Here is a 21,008-nt window from a genome sequence, read left to right on the forward strand (position 1 = left end):
TGGCCTGTCTGGCCAAACTTGAGGTTTCCAGTGTCCACTGTTTGCACTGCTGATGACTTCCATCTCCCATAAGGCTGCATACAGTGCAGCTTTTTCCAGCTTTCAGTTTTCTGGGCTGTAGGGAGAAGATTTTCTGCTCAGCACCAGCTTGAATTCTCAGTGACTTTGCTGCTCAGGCATGTGAACTCTTCAGCAATAGAGTCTTGCCATCTCTTTCTCATGGGAAATCAAGGGCCTTGGCAATAGCCTGTAATGTTTTAGAGGCAACAGGGAACTCCCTGGCCAACAACTCACTGGAAGGTATCCCATCCCTGGCACTGAAAATTTTCTAGTAACAATCTATGGCTTCTGGATGTGCCAGTATTCAAGAAAGTAGATTTTCGTATTTTTAAAGCACCTTTTATAAGGCTCCACCCCTTAAAGTCACATCAGCTCTTTATATTGACACATTTTCCACCAAATTTCTGAACATGAGCCTTAGGGAAGACATATTTAAACCATTTTGCAACCATAATACAGCACTAAATATAATGCTCATTAAACAATTGGCTGATAAATTTTACTATATACAGATACCTTAAGTTTTATATACAAAATAAAATCCATTAGCAAACCTAAAGTCATTAGCAAATCAAAAGATAAACTTGGAAAAATATTTGCTACTCATATTTCAGATTAATATTTTAATAATCTTAATATGCAACAATAATGTAATAATATAATAGAAATAAACAGCAAAAGGACTAATCACTGAAGAGATAAATGGGCAAAAGACAGGATTAGAAACTTTGAACAGCAAATCTGGGCATAGATGCCCAAGCTTATAATTCCAGCACTTGGAAGGTCATGGCGGGAGGCTCAGGAGTTTAAGGCCAACCTGGGCTACATTGCAAGAACCCATCCTGGGAGGGGGGAAGGGAAGAGAGAGTAAAAATCAAATGGATATTACACACCTAAAAGGTGCATAACTTGATACAATAAAAGGGATAACCAAGTAAAAACAAGACTGAGATACCATTTTCATCTAATCAGATTAACTTAAAGGAAATTAGCAGTCCATCCTGTGGTACATTACTGCCAGAGCGCACTTGAGCCGAAGCTCTGTGGCAGGTACAGCTCAGGCACCTCCCACTCGTGAGCATGCAAGCTTCGGATGAGCCCGGGATGCACTGCAAGACCTTTAGTCAAGCATTCATTTAATACCCCACCCAAGCCGACCGTCAGCACCGGGTCCTGTAGTCTGCAGGCTGCCCCCAGTGGCCAGGGGGCTGACCAGGAGCGGTGCTCATGCAGGTATATACCCAGTGTTGTGAGAACAGAACACACTGCACATTGCTGACTCGGGGAAGACCAAAATTCCAAAACTGAAGCATGGTGTCAGTGGAACACCTATTGCTTTTCCAGTACCATAAAGTCAATAAACAAACAAAAAATATATACCAAGTTAAACAATTGTAAGTTAGGACCACCTGTCCCAGCAAAATTATGGATGCTCATACACTTTGAACCAACAGTTCTCCCTCTGCCACCCCCAGCATTTAGAACACCGCCACGCACTACCACACCTAGCTTCTATGTTGGTGCTGGAGATCAAACTCAAGCCCTCATGTTTGCACGGCAAGCATGGTCCTCACTGAGCCATCTCCCGAGCCAGTATACTTGTTTACATCGTGTATTTGGCAAGCTTTTAAAAATGTCTGCCGTCATTAAGATTTACTCAGGGAACTTGAGACCATTGGCAACATTAGTACAAGGGCTCTGTGAAGAGGCAGGGGTGTAAGTCACAGGGAGTGCTGCCGGGTCCTGTGGCCTAACAGTGAACCTGCCCGGGTCCTCCAAGTCCTTTTCTCCTGGGGCTGGCAGACAGGTGCAGGCCCCAACACTGCCTCTTTGCTGCACTAAGCAACTGCAGAGTCCACGCAGCCCTGAGTCAGCAGGCAGCCAGGCCCCTGCATGCAGAGATGACTTCCTGAAGATGAGGTCGTGACGAACGTGCTCCCGGCTCAAGCTGACTTACCTACCGCAAAACACAGGCTTCTCCAACCACAGTGGGAACCACCCACCTGTCTGTGGAAAAAGGCAAGGCCGTGTCCCAGAGCCAAAGCCAGGCTCTTGGAGAGTTTGCCTGGTTAGCTCAGCAAGACCAAGGAAGGAAGAAGCTACCCTCACTGCCCAGTCCATTCCCTGCCCTTCGTGGGAAGCACCAAGGCTTGGGGCCAGGCAAAAGTGAGGGCTTTGGAGTTGGAGCTGGGAGCTGTGTTCAGCTCAGCTACTGCTGGAGCTAGTCACTTCCGCTCTTGGAAACTCAGTTTCCTGATCTCCAAAAGGAGCACACCCCAGTCTGTCCCGAAGAGCTAAAAGGTTATAAAACAATATGTGTAAAGTGCAGGCATTTGGTACTCAGTTCTGAGACTTACTATGAGACCCATGCATGCACATCTGCCTTTCCTAATTGTGCCTGCAGAGACCCTCACCTAGAGAGAGATTTCTGGGCTATCATCTTGCTATTATTTTTTAGTTATGTCTGCACGGTTGAGGTACAAACAGATGGTAAGAAGGCATTAGTACAGAATGGCAAATATGCTACCCATATGGAGAGGTCGCACTTCCACTTGGTGTCCAGGGCAGACATCACTAGTTGATGAGACCACATAGAGATTGGAATGCTGAGCATCCATTGCCCATGGATCATCAAGAAGGTGGTATTAGCCAGGCCAAATGAGCCAATGGGTGCAATAGTGGCACATCTGTCATGGTAAACCAATTGCCCTCTAATTCGACTAGAGACCTGCTCCATGGGAGGGAATACATCCTTGATACTGAAAACTTAAAACATGGGTAAAGCATGAGCCGTGGGGCTATAACGTCTGCTGCTATCAGGCTAAATGTATATTCTATGCTTAGCAAACTACACAGTAAGCACTTCTTTTAAGTTCATACCCATATATTAGTGCTACTCTCACTTTTGGTAGAGAACCTTCTCTTTTCAAATAGCAGTGACCTTGAGATGACTCAGAAGGCATCATTGTGTTGGAAAGAAATGACAGGAGTGCTCAGCACTGCAATATGTCTATCACGTCTTCCAAGGCTCGGGATCTATTGCGGCAGAGGTGGTGGAAAGAATATAAGAGCCAAAGAAAGGGTAGGACTCCTTACAACGTGCTCCCCCCCAAACACAGAATGGCCTGGCTATCCATGACCTCACAGTGCCTGACACTACCTACACAAGACCATCACAATAGGAGGTAGACATCATTATATCAAAATAAAAGAGAGACTGATTGAGAGGGGGAGGGGATATGATGGAGAATGGAGTTTCAAAGGGGAAAGTGGAGGGGGGGCATTACCATGGGATATTGTTTATAATCATGGAAGTTGTAAAAAAAAAAAAAAAACAAAAAGGAGATAAGACACAAAAATAAAATAAGAATTTTTAAAAAACGAAGGCGGTATTAATCCATATACCCATTCTGGATAGCACTATCAAGTCTGATCACAATCTTGCTGTTTATAATTTCTCCCATCAGAAGCTAAAATTTAAAATAATTTAATCTTTAATTTCATAAGCAGTTAAAACAGTTCCCAATCACTTGTCATTAATGTCATTAACAGTAGAACCTTTTGCTTAAGTGAGGTGTGGAACAAGGCTGAGACAAGACTGTCCTACCAGATGCTGCTCTCCTGCTGGGACTGTCCCCAGCATCAGTCTGGCCCTGCCTAGCTCCCCCCTCAGTCAGCAGACTCCTTAGAACCAGTGCAGTCCTCCAGTTACACCCTCGGAACAAACTCTGCGAATCCAGTTGGGGTCCACTGGGACAGCTCTGTGGGAGAAGCAAAGGGACATGGAATGTCACCTTAGAGGCAATCTGACTTCATGCCTTCTCAGCAATGTTTTCAGATGATATTGATATGCCCATTGTACAGGCAAAATTTAGGCTCAGAGAGTTTAAATATCTTCTTCCCAAGGTCCCAGCGCTCGAACGTATGTGTGTCTCCTATTGTTACAGGGTGCTAGGGGTCCAGGAAAGTCTTTGAAGCCCAACTCCTGGGTTCATTTTTAATTATCAAAGAATTGAATAAAAAAGAAGACTGAGAAGGATAATTATTAAATGATTATATTTATTGAGGGAAGCATAGAGCCAAGGAAAGGCACCCATGTGGCTTGAAATTCCACATGGAGGGCTTGGCAAAAAAAAAAAAAAAAAAAAAAAAAATCAGTGTGCAAAGAAAAGAGAAAAGGAAGATCAAGGAGCTCCTGCCATGGGGAGATCTGGAGGGGACAAAGGAGCCCATGTGGAGAGTAAGGTATAGGGGGGCCTCCTGGCTGGGACTGGGAAGGATGAGCCACGCACCCGCATCTGAAAGTTCCCAAGTGGCCCGGAAGCCTGCCCTACTCTTGCAAAGGTAGTTATAACCTTAGGGTGGTGGGCTGTCTTCCGGCGTGGCTGAACTAGAGGGACAGCTAGGTGGTTGGTTAGGGCTAGGGGCTCTCAGGAAGAGGCTAGCCCCGACACCAAGTTCCAGGGGGCGTGAGGCAGGGGGTAAACTTGACTAGCCACAATGTCAAAATCCTATGAAAGACTTCCCTCCTAGGAGGGGTCCAGGTTGTGGAAAAACAAGTCTAGGGAACTAGGCAAGAGTCAGATCACCTTTGATTTCTAGCAAGTGAAAACTTTCCTGCCTTTTTTTTAACTGTCAGGGGTCTAGTCACCCTAACTGTACCCTCCTCTCATTACTTGTTTAAGTCACAGATAAGAGGCAGAACAAACTTCCCAAATGAAGCCTCTCTGGATTGGGTTTCTGTTGTCCCTATAGCTTGAAGAGTTGGGAAACTAGGGAGAACAGAGTGGTAGAGACGTTGGCTACAGACACCCATGGTGGGGTGGTTATAACTTGTTTGGTTCTGGTTGACTCAGCATGGGAGAACATTCAGCCCAGACCACCTGCCTTTCCAGGAACATCTCCAAGTTGGCAAAGGCTAGAAAATCCTTCCCCTGTGTTCCACGCACCTTCTACTTCTGGGCAGTCCTCTGCCCTGGTTTGTGAAGGCACCATCAGCAATCGGGGCTCATCCTGGAGTCAGGCCAGACTGACTCATGGTCACCTGAGAGAGTAAGCAAAACATGCCCTTGACATGATTGGCATCATCTGCAGCACTTGAACCCACCCAGTCCTCACGCTGGGGCTGGAGGTGAGGGCGGGCGTCTGGTGGCCATTGGACCACTGGAGCCTCATAGAGAGCTGTGTCCTGAGCACAGTCCTCACAGCAGTTTCATGACATAGATGCTATTACCAACCCTGCTCTAAAGCAGTGAAACTGAGACTCCAGAGAGAATTGTAGTTAACTTTCTGTCAATATACCAAATGCCAGAGGGGCTGGAGAAGTGACTCAGTGGTTAAAGATGCTTGTTTGCAAAGCCCGATGGCTGGGGTTCAATTCCCCACTACACGTGTAAAGCCAGATGCACAAAGTAGCACATGCACCTGGAATTTGTCTGCAGTAGCAGGAGGCCCTGACGCACCTACATTCTCTTTCTCTCTTTCCCTCCTTCCCTCTCTTCTTCCTATCTCACTCTCAAATAAATACTGTTTTTTTAAGAAAAATAAATACTATAGATGTAAAGTTACAAAGGATAAGGGCTGATTTGGGCTCTTGGTTTCGGGTTTTGTGCATAGCTGCTATGACACTGTGATTTTCGGCCTGTGGTGAGGCACCGTATCCTGGTGGAGCGTGCCTGAGCAAAGCTACTGAGCTCAAGACTAGGACTCGAAAAAGGAGACAAAAAGAAGAAGTGGCTCAGGTCCCCCTAGTCCCTCCAAGCTTCCCAATGACCTAAAGACCTCCCACTGGGCCCAACTTCTTAGTTTCCAACACCACCCAATGGTGTGATGGGCCTGGAGACTGTTAACACATGGGACTTTGAGGGACACCTCAGACCCAAGCTAAATCAGGAAGGCAGCTTGCAGGGAGCATGTCTCCACAAGGGCTCATGTGTGTGTGGCCTGAGCCTCTTATAGACCTATGTGGCTCCTTGGCCACTGAAGCCATAGACTAGAGTCACACTAATTTAAAGAAACAGCTAAAAAGTATTATAAGCTGAATGGAAGCTATTTTCTTTCTTTCCTCCTTTCTTTGTTCTTTTCTTTTCTTTCTTTCTTTTTTTTGATTTTTCGTAGGGTCTCACTCTAACCCAGGCCAACCTGGAACTCATTTTGTAGTCTCAGGGTGGCCTTGAACTCATGGCGATCCTCCTACCTCTGCCGAGTAAAGGTGTGAACCACCACAGCCAGATCTTTTCTTCTCATGCTGCAATGTTCAGAGGAGTTGCCCAGGGTAGCTATGGTACCTACCCCCTGCGCCCACTTGGTACCCATGAGCTAGGTTCTTTCTCTGTTGTTCTGCATTGCTTTGGTTTGCTACCTCAGGTCACTTATGGTCACCAAGGCTATGGAAGCTCCAGCCATGACATCCCATCCTTGCCAGAACTGACGAGGAAGCTAATTAGCATCAACTCTCTCTCTCTCTCTAATTAGGTGCCATTAGTTAAAAATTAGTCACACACAAGGGAAGCTGGGAGGCATAATTACTTTGGCTGGTCATGAGTTCAAGTTTGGTGCTGAATGGAGGATGAGCAAAATGAATGGATATGAGTCCAAAAACCAAGCTGGGGTAGAAGTGCATCATTCCTTCATTTATCCATGTTTTGCATGTATGTATGCATGCAATGTGTTAGTATGCATGTATGTGTGTGCGCATAGGTTTGATGCATGTGGAGGCCACTCATTGAAGTTGGTCATTGTGGTTTGATTCAGGTGTCTCCATAAACTTAGGTGTTCTGAATGCTAGGTTCCCAGCTGATGGAGATTTGGGAATTAACACCTCCTGGAGTCAGTGTATTGTTGGGTGTGGGCTTATGGGCATTGCAGTCAGTTTCCTCATGCCAACATTTGGCACACTCTCCTGTTGCTGTTGTCCACCTGATGTTGGCCAGGAGGTGATGTCCACCCTCTGCTCATGCTATCATTTCCCCCTGCCATTATGGCGCTTCCCCTCAAGCCTGTAAGCCAAAATTAACCTTTTTTTTCCCCCCTCAATCTGATCTTGGTCAGTTGATTTCTGCCATGAATGAGAACTTCACTGCAACAGCCATCTTCCTTGATCATTTTCCACCTCCTCTACTGACGGAGGCAGGGTCTCCCACTTGAACCTAGGCCTTAGTGATTTGGCCACTCTAGCTAGTCTCCTTGCCCAGAATTCCCACATCTGCCTCTCCAGTTCTGGGATTAGAAATGAACCACCATGCCCACATGTGTGTGAGGCATTCAAATGCCAGTCCTCAGACGTGCACAGCACATGCTTCACACACTTCCAACCCCAGCACCCTCCCCTGGCTGTGTATTCATTGTTTTTAAAACAAGTATACATTAAGGACTTTGCTTCTCTGGTCCTCCATCCTGGGATCTAGGGTAACTAAAACAGACTTTGTCTCTGGCCCCTGAGTGCTGTCCATCCTGTAACTGGAATGGGCTTCGAGGCTACAGTCCCTTCTGTGAGCTTTGGGCTTGTCATCATGGAGACACTGGACCTTTCCATTAATTGGACTTTCAGCTATAATTTACTCTGGAACATCAGTGAGGTTTCGGAGAAGGGAAGTTCTATTCTTCCCTCTTAGGAACAGCAAGGAAGTGACCAGCATACCCAGGATGAAAAGGGGGGAGCTTCAATCTTTTTAAGTCTGTCTGCCTCTCTGCTGCAGGAGAGGAGGTCCCCACAGTGGAAGGGGATACCATTTTGAGCATCAGAACTTTCAGGGAATTTGGGGTATGCAGGCATGGGTGTTTTGGGGAGAACTTGAAGGGTAACAATGCTCCTACTAGCCCCTGCTCTGAGTACCTATCCCTGGGCTCTGGTCTGGGCTTCCTGTGGTCCTGCCACCCCAGGTGGGAATTCTCTGTGATGTATAGCCGAGGACTCTAGCGGCTCCAGCCTGGGGTAGAATCCAGGCTCGGCCACCCACTAGCTATGACATGGGTTGAACTGTGTCCCTCATATTTACAGGATGAAGTCAAACCCCCAGGGCCTCAGAATGTAACTCTTTTGAGGTTTTTCAAGAGGAAATCCAGTTAAAAAGAGGTCAATAGGGCGACCTTACCCAACATGACTGTCATCTATCAGAACACCAGTGGATTCAGAGAGAGGACTTTGTGAAGACCATCCAAAGGCTTCAAGAGAAACCAGATAGTTGACACCTTGACCTTGGACCCTAGCCTCCAGAATCAGGAGGCAAAACATTTCTGTGTTTGCACCATCCATCTGAGGTATTGAGTCACAGCTGCCTGAGCAAGCTGACAAGCTATGTGACACTTTTCCACTTTCCTCATGTATAAAATTAGGGTCAAAACAACATAATTATCCCAAGAATGTTCTGAGGGTTTGGGTGTGGAAGGCACAGACCTGGCCTCGGTGAGCACACATTGTAACTATGACGACTGCCTTCGGTCCACCTCGCTGGGCCTCCTGCCTTGGCCCCTTCTCTATTCTCCAGTTCCGGCATTCAAGGTCAGAGTGTTTCGCTCATGGTAGGGGCACTCTGTTGGACAAGTGCATGACTGAATGAATGAATGCATGAGAAGTGAATGCATGGTTACTTCAATGGTGCCTGGAAGAGGCTTGAATAAAAGCAAATGACGCTCAATCCACCCAGTGCAAATATCAGACTGTCAGTGTTTAAATGCAGAGCTAAAACTGCTAGTAGTGGCTAGGAATATGAGTGCCTGGATGTGGAAATGAAGGGCTTGTTTAGGGGGTGGAGACATAGACACTAACAGCCACCCTGCCTAGCAAGCAGCCAGACCAGATAGGCCTGGCCCCGGGCCAGAGGTTCCCTGCATCTCAGGAGGCTGCACAGACTGTGTGGGGAACGAGGCAGACGAGGGGGACGTGAGGGAACACGCAGGCAAGCCAGGGCACGGTGGCGGCGGCGCTGCCGGAGGAGCCAGCCGGCAGACGCCCCGGGAGCCGAGCTGCCTGGGAAAGTGGAGCCTCGCATCTGGAGAGGCAGCCGAGCCACCTGAAGCCGGGAGTAAGGCTGGCCAGCAAAGCCCAGGACTGGACTATCAGCTCAGGGCCTGGATGGCCTTCTGACCTTACAAAGCCAGCCTACCTCCGGGACCTGAGCTCTCAGCTGCCTCCTGTTCACGCTGCCCCACTAGGGCACTTTTCAAAGGGCTTTTCCCACATTCATCTACAAAGGGATTCTCGAAGTCTCAGATACAAGGCCCATGTGGAATATGCCATTGTCTTCTCCGCACAACTTAAAGCAGGCTGGTTTGCTTTCAGTCACTGTTGAGGAAATCCTTGGGACACAGGACACAAGAGTCTGTCTACACCATAGGTCCCACATGGGTTTTTCTTGTTCTTCTCAAGGTTTTGATTTTCTGTAAAAGTCTTCCTCTTCCCTTTTTCCGGTCACTGATCCCTTAGTTTCCTGACTTGTAATGACAGAGTCAGTTCTGGACTTGGCTCTTCCATAGCCTACTCTGCTCCCAGCTTATGGCCATTTGCCTGCTAAAAAAGCACTCCAGAAACCATGGCAGATTATTGTGCCCAAAGCCGGGGGTGGGGGAGGCTGTCCTTGGAACAGTTCCCGAAGAAGATGGGGTTTGTGAAAGCAGACACTCGGGGCCAGCCTGCCGTCTACCGAGGTGCTCATCTGTCCTGTCATTGTCCCTAAGCCTTTACTACCAGGCTCGGCCGGACTCCGGGTGCTGGGTCACAGTAGTCACCAGAGGTTTTTCACCAAATGCTGGCAGGCACCTATTCTCAGAGCAGAGGCAACCTGCAAACAGAAAATGAAGTTGCAATGTGACATTGTCCCCAAAAGCCTTCAGAAACACTTGGATGCTAGAGAATTCATTCATGATGATGTCCCTGAAGGCTTCTGAAGGAGGAATCCAAGGATGTGTGTGAAAGAACAAAATGGTCACAGAGCCCTTCCCCTGAGTACTGGGCATCAATTACTTATTTGTGCTTTCTGCCTCTGAACATAGCATGCCTACTCCCATCTTTTCTAGGTCCCTTCCTTCAAACATGAATGCTATTAAAACTACCCCAGCCAGGTGTGGTGGCACACACCTTCAATCCCAGCCCTCAGGAGGCAGAGGTAGGAGGATCACCATGAATTCGAGGCCACCCTGAGACTCTATAGTGAATTCCAGGTCAGCATGTGCTAGAGGGAGACCGTACCTCAAAAATCAAAACAACAACAACAACAAAAACAATAAAAACTACCCCTGTTTTGCCTAAGATGGTGGTACACACCTTTAATCTCAGCACTTGGGAGGCAGAGGTAGGAAGATCACTGTAAGTTCGAGGCCAGCCTATGACTACATAGTGAATTCCAGACCAGCTTGAGTGAGAACCTACCTTAAAAAACCAAAATACAAAGAAACAAACAAACAAAAAGTACCCCTAAAAATCTGATTGCTGTTCATGTGGTTGAAAAACAAAAATCTCAGTGCTTCCTAGGAATTCTCTGTCAATTAATTTAGGTAGAACTTTCTAGGTTCATAAACCAATAGCCTATTAACATTTCCTTTGGTGGTAGAAATGTGTGTCGATCAGTTCAATAGCCAATGGTAACATTGGTTATTAAGCCCTGGAAAGAGGGGGGCTGCGGTGGTTTGAATGTAAAATGTTCCCCCACAAGCCCATGTATTAGAATACTTAATCACCAGTAGGTAGCTCTGCTTGGGAAGGTTGTGGAACTGTTAGGAGGGGGAAGCTTGACCACTGGCAGCAGGTCTTGAAGTTTCATAGTCCAGCCTCTCTGGGCTGTCTCCATCTTGCGCTTTCTCTCCGTGATAACGTGCTAACGTAAGGCCACTGGCTCAGGCCTGCCGTGCTTTGCCTGCCACAGTGAACTTCCCCTTGGAACTGTAAGTAGGATTAAATCTTTTCCTTCCTTAAGCTGCTTCTGGTTGGGTGTTTTGTCCCAGCAACGAGAACGTAAGTGATACAAGGTTAATGTTTCATTCCATTTGAGCTATCTTAAGCGTTGGCTGCATGTGCCTTTCGGCTGTTGGGTGAGACAGTGAAGGCCTAGCTATCAAAGACACTTGTTCTCAAAGCCCAGCCACTCTGTTTCCCCACATGCGTCCTCAAGGCTCTGCTCCCCGCGGGAGCTTCATACTGGAGTACAGAGGTGGGCAGGTACGCACCTCAGGCCACAAGATCAGGTGTGCAAGAAATACCTACTATTATGTGAATATAGGTTGTCTCCATCAAAATGCACACCAATGTTTAATTGCTGAATTCAGTGTTGGGTGGAGGAGCCTTGTGGGCCAGGAGGCTCGTGTGTACATTATTGTGGTCTCCTGGAAAGAGGCAAGTTCTTGTTCTGTGGGACTGGATTTGTTACCTCTAAAGGGTTCTTTTATTTATTTATTTTTTGTTTGTTTGCTTGGTTTTGTATTTTGTTGTTGTTGTTGAGGAGGAGGTGATAGTTAGCATAGGATCTCATTGGCTGGAGAGATGGTTTAGCAGTTAAGGCACTTGCCTGCAAAGCCAAAGGACCTAGGTTCGACCCCCTCCCTCCCCAGAGTACCCGCATAAGTAAAGCCAGATGCACAGGGTGGCACATGTGTCTGGAGTTCATTGGCAGTGACTAAAGGCCCTGGTGTGTCCTTTCTCTCTCATAAATAAATAAAATTATTAAGCAACAGAATCTCACACTGTAGCTTAGGCTGGTGTGAAATCCTGAGTGCAAGGATTGCAGGCGTGAGTCACCACACCCAGCTCTGGGGCCGATTCTGAAGTAAGCTTGCCCCGGTAGTCTGGCCCTTCCATGTCAGCTCACCTGTTCTCCTAGGTCCCACCATGGCTCAAAGCCCTCCAAGGCCCTCACCAGATACAGGCCCTACTCCTCCCCTTCAGAGTCCTCAGCTGAGGTAAACTTCTTTATAACTTACCCAATCTGCAGTGTTTTGTTACATGAAGAGAAAAGGCAGTAAGATGATCACCATTTCTTTAGTTTCTTTCATTCTGTGGGTATGGGTAGCCCCTGTTTGCTGGGTGACTGGGAAGTTCAGTCTCAGCCATGATTACGGGACCACAGTTTCCCACCCAGGGTTAGGTGTCCAGGGCTGAGTTACAGGGCACAGAGACAGGTGGTGGGTATCCAAGGGTGCTTGGGGCAAGGGTCCTTCTCAGAGAGAGCCCAGAATCCCAGAGAAGGAACTGAGCAACCCCTGAGGCTCCCAGCAAAAAGAAGAAGAAGGAGGCTGTCAGCTACTCACAGCACCTCAGGACCTGCTCCGCGCCCAAGACCGGGAGCTGTCCTCTCCACTTTCAGTGTGCTCTCCTCTCCTGGTATTCTTGGCACGCATACTTCATGCCTTAGGTTTACCAAAACAAAATCCAGTAAGGGCTGCGTCTTGGTTTGGGTTCAGAAACTAATCTATGGGTGGAGGTTTCTTCTCAAAAGCCCTACTAAAAAATAAGACGAATCTACTGTTGAATACTGCAATACGATCTCACAAGACTATTATTCCTCATGCTGAGAGAAGTAGGAGAAACAAAAAAAAAAAAAAAAAAAAACCACCACTGACAGCAATTGTGCCAAGTCCTTTGGGGCCTGAGGCTGGCAACTCCAGCCTGAGCCACCCATCACAGTTGTATTGGATCACTGACTACCTGCTTGTGTGCCCATTACCAAGAATCCAAGAGATTAGACAGTATGCTCAGGGTCTAGAATCTAGTTCAGGTCGCTCTCTAGATGCATTTAGTATTGCAGCCAGCCTGGAAACAAATGACGTCATTGAGTAGGAAAAAGCAGGTAAGGCAGCGATTTGCCCTGGGAGTGACGTGTCCTAGCGGCGAGGAGCTGAGTCCTCAGCCGTGAAAGAGTCTAGGGGGCTGGACCAGAGCCTGACTCATCCAGGTGACATCACATATTTGGACACCAAGCCAGCCTGACTTCCCAAACAGCCAACCTGACTCCAAGCACACGCGTCTCCAGTTTCTATTAATAATCAGTGGGAAAAAACCTGCCAGGGCGGCTCACCTGATGATTAAGCCCGTATCTGTGCTTCAGAGCCCGGACCCACAGCTTCCTATAGGGAGGAGGTGAGACCAGCCAGGACTGTGGCAGGACTAGACTCAGAGTCATAAGACCTGGGGCTTGGAGCCAGTTGTACTCTCTGTGGGTGACAGGTTCCAAGCATGTCCCTACCAACACTGCCTAAAAGAATATGTTCAGGCCCTCCTTTACATGAGAGCTGAAAGCTTTGGGGACAAAACATGGGTTTGGAGATCATCAGAAAATTTTAGCAGACTGCCCGGGTCCCAGCCCCAACTCTATTTCCTACCTGGGACATCCTGACATTTTTTGTCAGCCTTGATGTTTCCATTTGTCCAGTGGGTGCTTACCACTTGGAGATGCAGAAAGATTATGACGATATGCAAGTAGCTTCGAATTGTCCTTGGTACTATGTGCTACTAAGCGATTCCTAAAGTCATAAACTCTTAGTTGTCCAGAACTGTCTGTCCCTGTCTGCAGCTCAGCTTCCCTGTGTGCGTAGTGGTGACGTCACACCTCCTCCTTGGCAGTCAGGCCAGGCCGTTCACTGCACCAGTAAGTAGGTTGAGTCCCCAGCAAACATTCAGCCACGGCATGACTCTTCTTTGTTACTAAGTGCCTGTTAGCTTAGATTGTCTGAGTTCCCATGTACATGAGGGACCCAGGCCAAGAGTAGGAGAGGTGCGAAGTGGTGACCCCTGAAGAGGCCAAAGAATAGACACTCAGTGCCCCATTTGGGCACTTACATGGGCTTGGCATAGGGAAGGCTTTCTCATGAGAAGCTCTAGTTCTGGCTGTGCGGCAAACAGTGATGGGACCACCATGGGAGAAGAATAAGATTCTGCAAGAATGTTCTGTAGCGACATGTGAACACTCTTTAATGACAGCCAATTCTATATGCCTATTCAAGAGTACTGACGGCAGCCCTGCTCCCTCAGAGCGCAGGTCCTAGGAGTTAGCAGGCCTCTCTAGCTTCCCAGCTGCTCGGCCTTGAACAGGTGCCCTCGCCCCTTCCAACCTGCTCCCTTGTGTCTGTGGTGGGGATGGTAGTTCTCAGAAGCAAAGAGCATCGAGTCTCTGGCACGCTATCCATCATATATTAGATGGTAACCAAGTGTTACTTATTAATAACTGCGCCAGCATTATTTCTCGCTTTTCACTATTTCTCCTTCGCAAAGCCCGTGTTAGTGCAGGAGAGAGAGTTTTCTGGCCTGGTTCCCATAGCTCTTCACTGGCAGAACCAAGGAATTGGTATCTAGGTTTTGTTTGATGTATGCTCTGGCTCCCACTGTGGGGTGGGGAGAAGAGCGGTGGGGTAGGATTTTCACTCCTCAGGGGTGGACACAGGGAACAAGCTCGTGACGACGTGACATGTGTTGATAATTGTCATCCTTGAAGGACAAATGAAATATATGAAGCAAAGATGTCGTTTAGCCTCACCAACAAAGGCTGCAATCTCACCTCTATCAAGTGAGCAGGCATCTATGGGGCAAGGCATGGGTGGGCAGTTGGTAGACTCAGCCCTTCTGCAGTGTGCTGGAGGACAAGGACAAGCAAGGATGTCTCAAAAGACTTAAAACTGGCCTGGAGAGATGGCTTAGCAGTTAAGGTGCTTACCTGCAAAGCCTAAGGACCAAGGTTGGATCTCCTCAGGACCCACATAAGCCAGATGCACAAGGTGGCACATATGCCTGGACTTTGCAGGGGCTGGAGGTCCTGACATGACCTTTCTCCATCTGCCTCTTTCTCTCTGTCTCACAAATAAATAAATAAAATATTTAACAAAAAGCCTTAAAACTGTGTATGCCCTTTGGCCCAGAGATGTTCCTTCTGTGACTTTACACAAAGGAGCTGTTAGAAAGCTACATATCATGGGCACATGAAAGTGCGTGCAGGGTTATTCAAGCCAGCAGAGAACTGGGTATGTTCGAAGGTCTGACAGCACGAGACACGTTCAGTGAGCTGCAATGCAGCCAGGTTGCGAAGGTCGCTGTGTGTTCTTAGGAAGGTCCCAAGGCCTTGAGGGTGTGTGGCATGACCATGGGGTGGCCTTGCTTTCTATCTCACTGCAAACAGCTGCTGAATCCTGTGTGCTCTTCAACATAGTTCTTCCATTTCGATGGGCACTCAATTGTGATGCGTTTTCTTTATTGCAAGCTCTATTTTATAGTAAGGGAGTGAAAAGTGCGTGGGTGGACCCATTAAGTGCAAAGGTGTTCGTTGTGTATGGCTACGGGAATAAAGCACATTATAAACAAGCCATTACATGTTGAGGCTAGAGGTATAGCTCAGTTAGCAGACTGCTTGCCTAACACGCATGGAGCTTTGGGTTTGATCACCAGCACTACACAAACTGAGTGTGGTGGTGCGTGCCTCGGGAGGTGGAGGCAGCAGAATTAAGGTCATCCTCAAGTGCATACTGAGTTCTAAGCCAGCCTGGGAGATATGAGACTCTGCTGCAAAAACAAAAGTCAATATACTATGAAAGAACTCTGGGCAATATAATATGAAAGATCTCTGGGCAGATGAGGTGACACCCACCTTGAGGGTGGCCTGCTTCCTCTGGAAGGTGGGTGCGAAGGTGACATTTGGTAACTGCTTCTCCTCTTCTGTGCAGCCCCTGGCTTGGCTCCATTTTCCATGGACGGGCTGTTGTGTGGATGTTGCTATTTGGTCCAGTCAGGTGATCACATCCTCAGGGGTCTGTCTAGCAACTGCGTGTCCAAGGCGTCATATGACGCACCTTCCCAGACCTGGACAGGACTTGGATATCTTCATGGTAGCAAAGTGTGGCCTCAACTTCTGGGTCTTTGCAATGGATCCTGGCATGTCTGAAGACTGCTTTCCACATAGTTCCCACCCCACACTTGTGAGGAAGAAAACTGGGTTCCACCTCTCCATCCATTCTGCCAACTTTTGAGGCTGGCCAAGCTTAGTGGTGAAGGCATTTGTCTGCAAAGCCTAAGGACTGGGGTCGATTTCCCCAGCACCCACGTAAACCAGGTGCACATGGGGATGCCCGTGTCTGGAGGTCTTCCGCAGTGCCTACAGGCCCTGGTCCTCCCTTTCTCTCTCTCCTCCGTCTCTCTCTTGTTTTCTCTCCCTAATAAATAAATGAATAAAAATAAAAAATATATAGAAAAAAAAGCGTGGTAGGGAAAAGATAAGTGGGGAGTCACTAGACTCCCCCCTGATTCTAATAATACCAGGCAGGATAGTTTACTGGCCCTGACCGGGCATGGAATTCCACACCGGGTCTAGCAAAATCCAGGCCTGCAGACGCTGCCGGGAACAGCTCTCCTGTGATCAGGTGGTAAAGTTTGTTTTATAGTTTGCTATAAAAAAAAATCCTTTTGAGGTTTTTTTTTTTTGAGACAGCCCCAGCTGGGGGTGGGCCAGGGCTGGGGGGGGGCAGTCAGGCTGCTGCTAACAAAGACTGTCATTTGCTCTCACCACGCCGGCAGCAGCATCTCCATGGATACGGTAAACCCAACCTCCCGTGCGCCGCGAAGCCCGAGAGCCGCACTGGGCTGTCTTCTCAGCCCACAGGAACGAGAGCAGTGTCAAGACAACTGTCTGTGTTATAAAGCTCAAGTGTGCTTCCTTCCCCCCTCCCCACACCACTCTCTTCTTCCCTCCTCTTTCTCCTCTCCTCCTTTTTGTCCCTGCATGCTTTCCATCTACTTAGCCAACATTGCGTAATGCCCACCTTGGGTAAGATGATACATTTCCAAGATGGAGGAGCCACTGTCTTCAAGAAGGAGCCCCTGCCCCAAGGAGGCGAAATGTGGAGGCACAGGCTGTGGCCGGCAGGCAGGCTCAGCTGGAAGGGGCATGCTGGAGGAAATAGCGGCCTGCACGGCCAGGCGGAGGAGCGGATGACCCATGGAGCCATCTGTCAGGCGGGGTGAGGAAGGTGGGCAGCGCCGCCTTCCTCACATTGCAGAACCAGCAATCTCAAAGCAAGCATCTGTCTGGCATGTAAGTGGGCTCCTCAAAGCTCACACAGCCTTTCAAAGAACAGAAAGGCAACTTCTTGGGGCTCTGCCTTTCTCAGAGGTAAAGAGATCTCTAACCCATTGAGCTACATATCGCCTGACAGCCATGTCATTTAATCAGTAAAGAATGTGTCTGAAAACAAAGCCAACGCCACCTAAAACTAATCCGAGAGACACTGAGACCAGCAGAGACAGAAAGGTAGAAACATCAGAGCCTGGAGCCAACTGTACCTAAAGATAACTGTCCTACACGAGCCAGCAGAAACCCCTCACTTCAGTGCTCAAGACGTTTGAAGGGATATTTATGTCAGAGATGCACTAAGAAGTTCTAACTAATAGAAAAGAAGGAAACGCTCCCAATAGTTGGGGGATCCGAAGACAACAATGCTATTTTTATCCAGAGGACTCCTCCTCACTCTCTGGAGTAGGATAGGTTGTGAATACGGGTACATGTATGTAGGCACAATTGTGCTGGTGCACGGGCCAGAGGACAACCCTTGTGTTGTCCCTTAGAAACACCATACACTTTAAAAAAATATTTTTACTTATTTACTTATTTGACAGAGAATGAGGGAGAGAGAGAGAATGGGCACACCAGGGCCTCCAGCTACTGCAAATGAACTCCAGACGCTTGTGCCCCCTTGTGCAACTGGCTAACGTGCATTCTGGAGAACCGAACCTGGATCCTTTGGCTTTGCAGGCAAACACCTTAACCTCCAGCCCACCATCAACATTTTTTTGTTTGTTTTTTGAGGTAGGGTCTCACTCTAGCCCAGGCTGACCTGGAAATCACTATGGAGTCTCAGGGTGGCCTCGAACTCACGGCAGTCCTCCTACCTCTGCCTCCCGAGTGCTTGGATTAAAGGCATGCGCCACCACGCCCGGCTTTCCACATTTTTTGAGACAGGGTCTCTCACTGGCCTGAAACTCACCTAATCATGCTAGACTGTCCAGCCAGCAAGCCTAGGTCTGGGATTACAAGCACATGCTACCATGCCTGGGGATTGGGACCATGTCTTCATGCTTGCAAGGCAAGCATTTTCCAGTGGAGGCATCTCCCTAGCCCTGGAGTTGGACCAATTCTGGGTTGTAGAGTCGTTTAAGACCCTGTGGGCAGGGGGTCTTACTTGCCATAGATGCTTTTCTCCCACTCATGTCATCATTGGTTCTGGGTGTTTCTCTGGTAGGTTAGACATATGTGTTTTTGTTCATTCTTTTATTCTTGGTACTCCAAGAGGCATGGGCCTTTCTTACCAAACAGGTATGGTAACTCACTAAAAGCCTGGTTGGAGGACAGCAAATTTGCTGGAGGGCAATTAAAGCACACTGGGCTAGCTCTAGCTGCCGGACCAACACCTATAGGGTTTTAGTGCAGTTTGGTTATTTCTTACTCTATATATAGCCCAGGATGACCTCAAACACTAGCAATCCTCCTCCTTCATCCTCCAGAAGGCTGGGATTACAGTCAGGAGCCTCTACACCCAGCGAAGAGTTGTTTCTTTGCTGCCTTTTTTGGGCTGCTGTAAGAACCTGTCATAAAGTGGTTGGGTTATAAGCAGCAGAAATGGACTGCTTGGTTCTGGAGGCTGGGAAGTCCAATATAAAATTAGGGATCTGGTAAGATTTATATTTTATTTAAAATTTTTTTATTAATTAGTTTTGTACTCAGCGAATACAGTCAGTTTGGTACCCTTATTTGGCTCATCCGTGACCTACCCCCTCCCCTTAGCCCCTCCATGTTGAGGTATATGGGTCATGCATTGTGGAGTTAGCCCACAGTTATGGGTAGGATAAATGTCTCTGCATATCATGACCCAACATATTCTTCCTGACCCCTCTTCCACAAAATTTTCCTGAGCCATGTTGGGTTCATTCTTGGTCTGCTTCAGTGATGAGGTGTTGGGGGCCTCTGGGTCCCTGGATCTCTGATTTGGTAGGAGTTGACTTTTCTCTGTGTTGATCTCCTTCACCCTTGTGCCGGTACCTGGTTCACCAAGAAAACCTCACCCTTGCTTGTTTCGCCAATTTTTCTTAGTTTCAGCCGGGGCCCTTTTGAGGTATGATGGGGTGGCTCTCTCCTTAGGATCTATGTCTATCTGAAAAAGAGAAGCAGATTCTCCATCAGAGAGTAAGTTAGCACCAGGACAAATGATATAACCCTTACTTTTTTTTTAATAGAGAATTTAATAGGTGGAGGCCCTCTTGTATCCCACAATTGATGGTAGCTTGATATTGGAGAGTGGGCTTATGTTTGGATATGGTTCTAACTTGTTTCCCAGCTCCAGCTATGGGTCCTGTACCACTGAGGGGATTAGTTAGCCAAATCAAAAGCACTTGGTTTCCCACCATGGCTGTGTGCCACTATTGCACTTGTGTGGGCATCACAACAGGTTATTTGCTTCTAAGTAGGTTAGACCATGAGTTTCTTAGACAGATATTGGTCTTTTTCCCCCAGTCGCCCATGTAGCACCTTCTGCCACTAGACACACTGACTGTCTGGGGACTGACTCTCTTCCAGCTTCCAGCCATTCCATTCCATTTTATGTGTCAACCGCATAAGGTGTCTTCAGCAGTAGGGTCTTACCACTAACCTTAGGTGGGTCAATGAGTACTCTGACAGAAATCTGTCTTTCTTTTAGGAATCCTTGAAGGTCTCTCTGATCAAAAGCTCATTGTGGATGATAGCCACATGCTGGTACTGGGAGTTGCAGGTCAGTGCCCACTAAGAAAAGGAAGAAAAAGATAACTAATATACAAGAGTTAGAGAGAAGAGTGGGGGGGGGGAGGGAGGGAGGGAGGAAGAAAGAGAGAGAAGCTGTAGAAGATTGAGGTCCATCTTCATCATATCCTCTCCAGTGTCTTGTGGCTCAGATGTTCCCTCTAAGGGCCTGGTGAAGGTTCAGCCATTTGTTCTGCCTTTTCAGATGTAGAATTTTACGGTATCATTGCCATTTGGGTCTACATTTGTGTTTCCCACCCCCTCCCCTGCCCTCCCCTCTCTCCCCTCCCATCTGCTGAGATTGATATTTTAGGTGGCATCGCTTTGCCAGGAATTCACGTTGTAGAGGGATGAGAACTCCTCCCGGGGCCCTCACTGTAGTGTCGTGATTTCCTCTCACCTAGTCATCTCCCTCATACCCCCATCCTTATACCTTTACGCCAGAGATTAGGTCGGGAGGACAGTGATGGGATGATCAGAACCCAACACTTCCAGAAGCCATGTCCATTTTAGGTGGGCTAGAGGTCCCTGGGGACAGAGTTGTCACTCTGTAACCTTGCTGGTCCTGATGGCAGGAGTAAGGACAGCAGCTTGGTGAAGATCCACTGGCTGTGAGCCTTCCCACCTGAGAGGGACTCAGGTCACCTCCGTGTACCTGTCACCCACACATGGTAGTGTTCTCATGCCTTCAAGGAGGGTGGGGCAGGAAGTAGGGAAACGGTCATCCCTAAGAGTGTCTCAAGACAGTGGATGAGAGACGTCCCTCTGGGGGAAGGATATGGGCAGACTACCTAGGAAAAGGTCAGGGCTGGAGGTGAAAGGGATATTTGTAGAGAAGGTGATGAGAAACTAGATAGTTAGATAAGAATGTAGGCAGGAAGAGAAAGGTCTGGATTCCTGGGTAATGGCCCCATTGCCACACCGGCAGACAACAGAGCTAGAAAGGTTTAAGAGACAGGAGTTGCTTTTGATGTGTGACACCCTCAGGGCTGTCCTAGCAGGCAACTGAGCAGGTTGTGTTGTAATATAATACATCCTTGCTAAGCCTATGTTTACCATGCACTGGGTTGAATAGTAACTCCCAGATGTATGTCCACATGGACCCTTAGAATATTACTGCATTTGGAAATATTGGGTTTTGTTTGTTTTGCCATTGCAATTGGTTAAAATAATGTCAGATTGCCAGCAGACTTATGAGGGGACACACAATAA

The sequence above is a fragment of the Jaculus jaculus genome, chromosome 2 (genome assembly GCF_020740685.1).
Source record: "Jaculus jaculus isolate mJacJac1 chromosome 2, mJacJac1.mat.Y.cur, whole genome shotgun sequence".
NCBI classification, from domain to species: Eukaryota; Metazoa; Chordata; class Mammalia; order Rodentia; family Dipodidae; genus Jaculus; species Jaculus jaculus.